The 7,896-nt window shown below is 47.8% G+C and overlaps 1 long non-coding RNA gene across 1 annotated transcript; it reads right to left on the reverse strand.

Moving 5' to 3' along the window:
• Positions 1–4,367: 4,367 nt before the first annotated feature.
• Positions 4,368–7,889, reverse strand: LOC128584953 (uncharacterized). Its single transcript, XR_008379773.1, has 3 exons — positions 7,756–7,889; positions 6,427–6,545; positions 4,368–4,747 (listed from the first exon to the last, which is right to left on the reverse strand). It is a non-coding gene; the product is annotated as an uncharacterized LOC128584953 (long non-coding RNA).
• Positions 7,890–7,896: the final 7 nt, after the last annotated feature.

A 7,896-nucleotide genomic window follows, 5' to 3' on the forward strand; every position in this document is an offset into this window, starting at 1 on the left:
CCTAAAGACAAGGATCTCGAGGGTGACTCTAGAGTATTAGCTGAGGGACTGTTCTTTGTCAGCAAAACTTCACTAAGATCCTCCATCCCCACCTTCTCATGTAATCTCAACACACACTTTTAAATGGAGCCTCCGCATTCCTGCACACAGCATAGCACAAGTCCCTGGGCATCTGTTGACCTCCTGATCCCCATCCCAGAGAAAACACACCTGCCCATAACAGGAAAACTCCAGGGCACATTGGTTTTATACGACCCTGATCTCTGGCTGCAGCTGATTGGACCAAGGATAGACACTTGGCACAAGCTGAGCCAATCATATTTTTTCTTCCGTGGATGTAATGAGACACAGACATGTCCTTGAATAGGATGATGCAGGAACTAAGGAGATGAGCCCTCGGGGCTGGGCGAGCAGTGGGTACTGGATTTCATGGGATCCCCTGAAGCTTTCCAACACATTCTCTTCCTGATTCACCTGGAATTAGAGGGCTTCTATTACTACAGTGAAAATGGCCTTGACTACAACCATGGTATTACAGTTAACATGTCACAAATGGGGCAGCTTCTATAGCTCAGTGGGTAGGGCGCCGGCCCCATATACTGAGGGTGGCGGATTCGAATCCAACCCTGGCCAAACTACAGCAAAAAATAGCCAGGCTTTGTGGCAGGCACCTGTAGTCCCAGCTACTCTGTAGGTTGAGGCAAGAGAATCACCTGAGTCCAGGAGTTGGAAGTTGCTGTGAGCTGTGACGCCACGACACTCTCCTGAGGGCAATAAAGTGAGACTCTGTCTCAAAAAAAAAAAAAAAAAAGTTCCAAATGAAGAAACAGAGGCTCAGAGAGATTTTTAAAATGCTCAGTTTGTCTTAGTCAGGACAGCCCAGGTTACGCTGCAGTAACAGAAGTCTGAAATCCCAGTCCCTAAGTACACGGAAGTTTTGCTTCTCTTGACCATTTCAGGCTGGCGGCTCAGCCTCTAGGTTCCTGCTGTATTGTGACCCTGTCATTGAAATGCACAGCTTCACAGATGGCATGGAGGGGAGAAAGGATGCAGGATTGGGACTGGGAGTCAGCCTAGAAGGTGTAGACATCATTTCTACCCACACCCCACTGGCCAAAACCCATGGCCCTCACCTGATGCAAGAGAGGCTGGGAAGGTTGTCTTCCTGTGGGTCCAGGAAGAGAAACCAGTGTGACTGGACTTTACCAGACACCCACAGTTGGGCAGTGGTAGAGGTGGGACCTGGCCTCAGGCTGCCCTGACCCCAGTGCCATGGATCAGCACTGGTGCCAGCTGCACTCTTGGCAGCTTTCCAGGACTCCCTGAGGGCAGAGGGTGCCATTCTCCACTCAGCACCATCTCCACCCTCACCAGCCATCTGTGCAAGCAACAGGGATATCTGCACCTCAGTGGCAGCACCTTAGTTCTTCAGGGAAACCAGACCTAGCGTCTCAATGAAACGGCGGGACCCTTGTGTTTAATTCTTCAGATCTCATCACCAGCCCATGCCTATGCAGCAACTGTTTGATGAGAACAGCCGTGTGAAGGAACAGATGTCTTCTGTGCTCTGTTGCATGTGACACCTGAATTACATCCCTCAGGTGCATGATTATCAAGTGTTTCCTGGGGCTGCCACAATAAGATACTGCAAACTGGATGGCTTAAAACAAGAAAAATGTATTCTCACACAGTTTCAGAGGCTAAAAGTTCAAAATCAAGGTACCAGTAGGGCCACACTCCCTCTGGAGGCTCTAGCAAAGAGTCCTTCCTGGCCTCCTCCAGCTGCTGGTGGCTCCCCTTGGTTTCCTTGGCTTGTAGCCACATCACTCCAGTCTCTGCCTCTATCCTCATGTCCCCTTCTGCTCTGTGTGTGTCTTATGAGGACGTGTCATTGGATTTAGGACCCACCCTAACCTAGGTAATCTAGGATGATTTCATCTCTACTCCCTAAAGCAGTTATATCTACAAAGACTCTTTTTCCAAATCAGGTCACATTCATAGGCCCCAGGGACCTGGATATGGACATGTCCTTTCAGGGGATACCATTCAACCCCCTATGGGCATCTTGAAATTATTCCCAATTCTGAAGGTAAGGACCAGGGCCCAATCACTCTGGAGACTTGGGTGCCGATGGTGCTTAAATGCAGGCATGAGCTTTGCCTCCCTTGCACATGGGTCAGAGCCAGGGCTGCTGGTCTCTTCAAGTCACACTGGAAGGGCACCCAGCAGCAACACACCACTGTGGAGAAACTCCTCTGCTGCTTGGCTTTGAAATCCTTAGAATTTGGGCTGGGCGCAGTGACTCATGCCTATAATCCTAGCACTCTGGGAGACCGAGGTCAGTGGATTGCTTGAACTCAGAGTTCAAGACCAGCCTGATCAAGAGCAAAAACTGTCTTTACTAAAATAGAAAAACTAGCCAGGAATCATGGTGGGCACCGGTAGTCCCAGCTACTCGTGAAGCTGAGGCAAGAGGGTCACTTGAGTCCAAAGAGATTGAGGTTGCTATGAGCTGTGACACCATGGCACTTTACCAAGGGTGACAAAATGAGACACTGTCTCAAAAAAAAAAAAATCCACAAAATACTTAGAATTTGATTGGAAGCTCTACTGCAGACTTCTAAGTTCTTAACTTGGAAGGTGAGGGGTATGGAGCCCCTAAGAGCAAAACACACACCTGAAAGTGGGGGAGGAGAGTGTGGGGCTGCTTCACAAATCCAGCTCATACTGGTGCTGAAAAACTAACAAAATCCCACCAGCCAACCCTGGCTTGGCCAGAGCACACTGCTCTGTGATTTGATCCAAGGTAGGAAGGGCCTCCCACCTTTTAGGAGCTGTGTGACAATGTCAGGCCCTGCTGCATTCCTGCAATGTCCCTATGACACTCAGTGGGTGTGACGCCCTCACCTTCATCTGTCCAAGGGTGGCAGCCAAGACACTCCAAGGTCAAGTCCAACTGAGATTCTAAGGACCATCCGAGGAGAACTGCTGACAGTGCTGCTGTTCTCTGGGTCCGTGTGTCTGTCAGAGAAAGAGAGACTCTCACGCGTCAGCTGACTCACGCGTCAGCTGAATGCAGACAAGCAGTAGTTGAAAGCGCTGTGTTAAATAAACCAACAGCTCAATCCAAAGGCACCACACAGAACACACAAAGGCAGAGGAAATGGGTCTTTGTTATTTTGCCCGGTTTCATCATGGCACCAGAGTGGGTGTTATTTCCCTGCAGTGATCTCAGTGATAGGAAAAGGATCCCAGACCCCGCCATGTCTCCCTCAGCACTTTCAGAGTCCAAGGCCAATTGAGCAACAGAAAGGTTAAGAATCAAAGGGTGTGCTGTGAGTCAGAGGACTTTCCAGAGAGGACCTTCCACAGCTGGAGTTGGGGAGATACTGGCTTTGGGTCTGATTGGTGGACAAAAGCAGATCCAGTGCTCAAGATCAAAGTGTTTCCTTCTGGGAAAACATGCAGGGAAAGAGGCAGGATTTACAGAGACACCTGTTTTCAGTTCCCAAGTGGAAATACATGGTTAGATACATTTTAAAATCTAGAGCTCATAATAGGCCACATTTTCTATCAATGTCTACGTCTGATATAAAACTTGCCATGATCTTGAACTCTGTTCCACAAAGAACCAGAGTTAGCTGAGGGAGAAACTGTTTATATAGAGAGCTTAGCGAGAAACACACTTGTGACAAATTGTTATTTCCTTAAATCCTGTTCTTTTGATGAATCCTTTCCCTTATGGCAACTAGATCTCGAAAATTATTAGGTTTTATGAATCCAATACAGGGTTGTGCTTTTATAGGAAACTCGCCATTGGGTACCAATGTAAACCTTCATTTGTGACTCAGATGGTTATGCACAGGGGCCATGGCTGAGCTACTAGTGCTCCCCTTTCTAGGGGAATACAGACAGCCTGGGCAGGTTAGCTCTGCCCAGCAAGACTGGAATGGGACAACAGGTGAGAGAAGCAACACATTAGCTCAGGTTCACATAGCCTCGAGTCAAACCACAGCTCTGTGGGGGCGGCGCCTGTGGCTAAAGGAGTAGGGCGCCGGCACCATATGCGAGAGGTGGTGGGTTCAAATCCAGCCCCAGCCAAAAACTGCAAAAAACAAAAAACAAAAAAAAAACCCACAGCTCTGCCAGTCATTGGCTGGAGGCCTGGAGCCCATTGCTTCTCATCTTGGTCCCCCGTCTCATCATGTAGAAAATGGGTTCTTCACAGTATCTAATCCATAAAGTTGTTGCGAGGATCACACAAGCTACCTATAGACACGCGAGCTGTTATCATCACCGTCATCATTTGACACAAAAAAATGAACACCTTTTCCTAAAAGGAAGAACATGTTTATTTCTCCTCCATCCGCTCAACATACATCTTGCCCACCAGTGACATCATGGAGACAGCATTTTGCTATGTAGCACCAGGCACCGCCACGTTTTTTATTTCTGCTGTCCAGGGACTTCGGACACACCTCCAGAACAGGGGAGCACAATGAGAGACAAAGGTCCACGTGGAAGACACTCCTTCCGGAGTGGGCGCGGCCAGCCCCTCACTTGGCAGAGTGCTGCTTGTAAACCTCCAGGAACTCCTGCACTTCTCCGGGGACCCCAAGATGAATGGCGCCCTCTGGTGGATGTCAGTGGGAAGGATGTCTAGGACCGCCTCCTTCCCAGTGGTAGCCACGCCCCCCGCCTTCCCCATGATGTAGGCCATGGGGTTACACTCATACAGCAGCCTCAGCTGGAAAACAAGACCAGAGAAGCCGCCTCATACGGGAGGTATTACATAGAGAGGGGACTTGTTCTGTAGCAAAGTAGTGCGGAGCTGGTGGGAGTAACCCATAGTCCCTCTTTCCTACTATGAGGTTGTGAAAGTTCCCTCCCAGCCCAGGTTACATCTGAAAGGAAGCGGTTAGCCCTTTGTTTAAATTCAGCCATTTATCAGGCCAGAACCTGCAGTAGATTACCTGATGCAAATTCGAGACAGACCACCTGGACACAGAATGACATTTTGGCAGAACTGATGAGTCCCTTCTCTTTATAGCATGGAAACTGGACTTAATGAGTGACTGTGCGTGTGTGTGTGTGTTTTGGATGGAGCTTAGGCTATTCTAAAAGCATCAGAAAAATCCATGGTAGTGTCTGGCTGCAGTCATCTGGAGAGCAGACTGGCTCCTCCCAACAGTATAATATTGTTTGCAACCCTGTATGCATTCCCTTTAAAACTCCCCTAAGGCCCGAGGGCTGGAATTTTGTATGTTATACATCTTGGCAGTTATATTAAATAATAACTTCTTACCATTATGCATTTTCATGCAGCCTGCCTACTGAGCGACATTGCAGGTGTTTCCTAACTCTATTTTCATGTAGGTGTCATGGCCAGATTGGAAAATCTGGGGGGAATAAAGGAGGAGCCTTAATATGTGTGTTCAGGAACAGTTTTTGTAGGCATTGAGAAAAGTACGGTAAGGCAGGCTAATCTGATAGTCTGGGGCGTGTGAGATGCTGCGGCAGAAACGGCATTCTAAGTAGATAAGGGTGCCTTAGCAGACTGCACCCCATTCACAGCAAACAGCTCTCACTACATCCAAATATATAGATGTCTAAATATCTTAAGGAGAGTATGGGACTGTGTGTGTCAGCTCTTGCCACTTTTTCTTGGCAGAAGAAAATCCAAATAATAAAGTCAAACAGACGAATGATTGTATGGCAATGAGGAATTTGCTTCTCTCATGTTTAAAAAAAAAACAAAGGTGAAAATAAACTAGACACTGTATGGAGGGGGCACACTGCCATCATGGCGGGAGGAAAGCAGGTGCTTCTTACACAGTGTGAGACAGCACAGCCCACTCTGGGGACGCTGTGAGCCCTAGGGCTATGTGGTAAGTGGTAACAGCTCACCGGAAAGCTATAGGTTTACCCAAAGATTTGTTCCTTCCCTAAATGGTTGCATTTCCCAAGTAGCAAATGTCAGCTCATTAGTCATTTCTATTTTATGCTTTTTGAAAGGACCCAAAAAAGACTCTTATTTGGGATACGTATTGGATTCACTGCCTTGGAAATGAGCCTGGGCTGTTTCATTTCCCTTTATGAATGGAATTCACCTTGGCCAAGCCAATGGAATTCACCTTGCCCAAGCCAAACCGCATACGCACTGGAAACTCTCTGGATGCTTAGTCTCCCTCCTGAGCATTAATTCTCTTTCCCATAGCACTGAAAGGACTCTCAGGAGACCGTTTTTATGTTTATTTAGTATCGGGTGGCTTTACCTTTAATCTAGAAAAGAGTACACCACCGACATCCTTAGCAACTTACTAAAGCATAACAACCACCATAACCTTTCTATCTTCCTAAATTAAATCCCTCAGGCTGGAAATGCAATCTACTGCTTGTAAGTCACTCTCCAGGGCATGTGCTTACCTTTCCACTGAGGCTCTTCTTGTTAGCGGGGTACAGAAAGATCCCACCATAGACCAGAGTGCGTTGAACATCGGAACCATGGAGCCCACGTACTGGGCACCATAGGGAGCTGAGTTATCCTGCAAGGTTAAGAACAGCAATGACCAGGGTTGTAGAAAATAAAGAAAGTGAGTTCCCTTTGTGTCCCCTGTGTGTGTTTGATTCCACAGCCATTCACTGGGCACCTTCTGACGTCTGATGCACTAAGTAGAACAATGGAGACAGCTCACCAGAGGTTACATCACCCACAGAAGCCTCAAGGAGAGTGTGGTTGACTCTAGCTCTAGGGTTGGGGCAGGCCTCACAAGAATTGTGCCATTTAGTAGCACTGTAAAGGTCAAGAAGGATTTCTGCCAACCTAGGGAGCGGACACTGCTCAAGTCTAGGCTTAGCATCAAGGAGAGGGGAGTGCTATTGTCACCAGACCTGGCAGAGGAGCCTGCAGGACTAGTGAGAGTGTATGCAGAGTGGGGGAGGGAAAGTTAAAGGAGCTGATTCAGCTGGAGGAAGAGCCTGGGGCCAGCTCTCAGGGCTTCCAACATCATGAGAACAACAGGAAAACAGTAGGTGCCTGTGGGTTTTAAGAAAGGGTAGGACAGGACTTTATCTCAAAAATTTAATCAGTGTAACCTAATTTTTTATACCCTCAATGAATCCCAAACAATTAAAAAAAAAATAAAGGGTATGACATCAGCTATTCCCATGCAGAGCCAGCTCTATAATCAGCCATTTCTCCTCTTTAGAGTCACTAATTTGTACCCTCCTTAGGCAGATACTAAGATGGACATTCTCATTCCTGAGGTGACTGATAAAAGCCATCTTGGACGCTAGGCCAAGATGGACAGATACTGCATGGCTGGTGCTGGGGTGGGAGAACCAGACTTTGAACCATCTGGGACCAGGGACCTGTGAAGAGGAAAATGCCTCCTTGCTATACACTCATTCATCTGGGTGAGTTTATCATTCAGATTTTCTTCTGCCAGGAGAAAGTTGCAAGAGCTGACACAGACAGTCCCATTTTGACATGTCAGCGCAAAAGTTTCAGTCCCCAGTGCAGAGATGAGAATTTAATCACAGGCTTGGTGCAGATGAAAATCCAATGGACTTCCATCCCTCTTTTCTTTCACCTCAAAGGTGAATCATGAATCAATGGGTTTCCACATAAATCAAGAAGCCCAAATGAGGTCCAAGGTCCCTTCTCCCCTCAGAGGACACCCCCTCCCTCCAGAGCTGCCCCTGATGCCAGATGTCTGGACACTGCCTCAGCCCCACCCCAGACCCCTCACTTACTGGGGGGAACTTTTTCCTCTTGACATACTCAGTGACAGCAGGGTCAAAGTCCTTGGCGTAGCCTTCGTTCAGGCTGTAGATGTTACCATTCTTTTTGATCTTCACACCCTTGTCCACCAAAATGAACTCTCCAATGGCCTT

This window comes from Nycticebus coucang, chromosome 4 (genome assembly GCF_027406575.1).
Source record: "Nycticebus coucang isolate mNycCou1 chromosome 4, mNycCou1.pri, whole genome shotgun sequence".
Lineage (NCBI taxonomy): Eukaryota > Metazoa > Chordata > Mammalia > Primates > Lorisidae > Nycticebus > Nycticebus coucang.